The sequence below is a fragment of the Sorghum bicolor genome, chromosome 1, assembly GCF_000003195.3.
Source record: "Sorghum bicolor cultivar BTx623 chromosome 1, Sorghum_bicolor_NCBIv3, whole genome shotgun sequence".
Taxonomy (NCBI): Eukaryota; Viridiplantae; Streptophyta; class Magnoliopsida; order Poales; family Poaceae; genus Sorghum; species Sorghum bicolor.
In genome coordinates, this window is record NC_012870.2 from 49,728,396 (window position 1) to 49,729,424 (window position 1,029).

Below are 1,029 nucleotides of genomic sequence, written 5' to 3' on the forward strand. Positions count from 1 at the left end.
TATAAAATTTAGAAGTACAGTATACACTATTTCGGAACGGAGGCAGTACGATGGTATCTCCATGTCCCACTCATTGTTCAGTAGGTATACGATCAGAGATAACTTTTCCCTCCCACTACTTGGGAGCTATGCACCATTTCATGTTCTATTTCACTACCCACTAGAGTTCATCTTTCACTTTTCTCACACGGTATAAATCACTATACCCATGAGTATTTATCTTGCAAGGTGGTCCTTGCTCAGTCATATGAGATCACACTCCTTTTCCATATGTCCAATAGTTTTGTAGAAGTGATACATTTAGTCTCTCAGAACTATGCAGCTCTCACCTCTCTAAATCGAGCTGACACATACATCTTTGGGTGATAATTTTTCCATTATTTTTTTGCCAACCTTTATATCGCTCTTCTAATAGAGGAAAGAAGTACTTGGCATTACCAGTATGAGGGATTTCTACCTAAGAGCATCTCCAGCAGTACTATCCAAATTAGACTACCAAATGTTTATTTAGGTAGTCATCTATTTTTCTACTACCCATAGTTTCCTACTAACTCCAGACGTACTACCTTAAAACAGGCCGTCCAAAACATATCCTAGTAGAGAATGACAGGTAGGTTCCATATGTCATCCTCTTTGGTGTTCTTTATGCAACAGGGCGTGCACTTGGGAGCAAGCTGCTGCGCTAGGTAGGCCAAGCACCGAGGGAAGTCCACACCGGGGAGGTCTGCCCTGTCGCCGCTGGGGAGGGCGCCGCCGCGAGGAGCCGCGCCCACGCCGAGTGATGTTTGCATTGGGATCTTCTGCCTGATGTTGGGGAGGGTGCCATTCTTGGGGAGGCCGCCGCCATTAGGGAGCCGCCGTCGTTGGAGAGGGCTGCTGTTGTCGGAGAGCCGTGGCGGAGGAGGGCCAACGGTGGACAAAGACTGAGTGGTAAAGAATAACCACATGCATAGGTAGGAGAGAAAAGATTTGGGTAGTCTGCATGGCCCAAGAGGAATGGGTAGTGGGAGGAGAATTTGGATAGCGAAC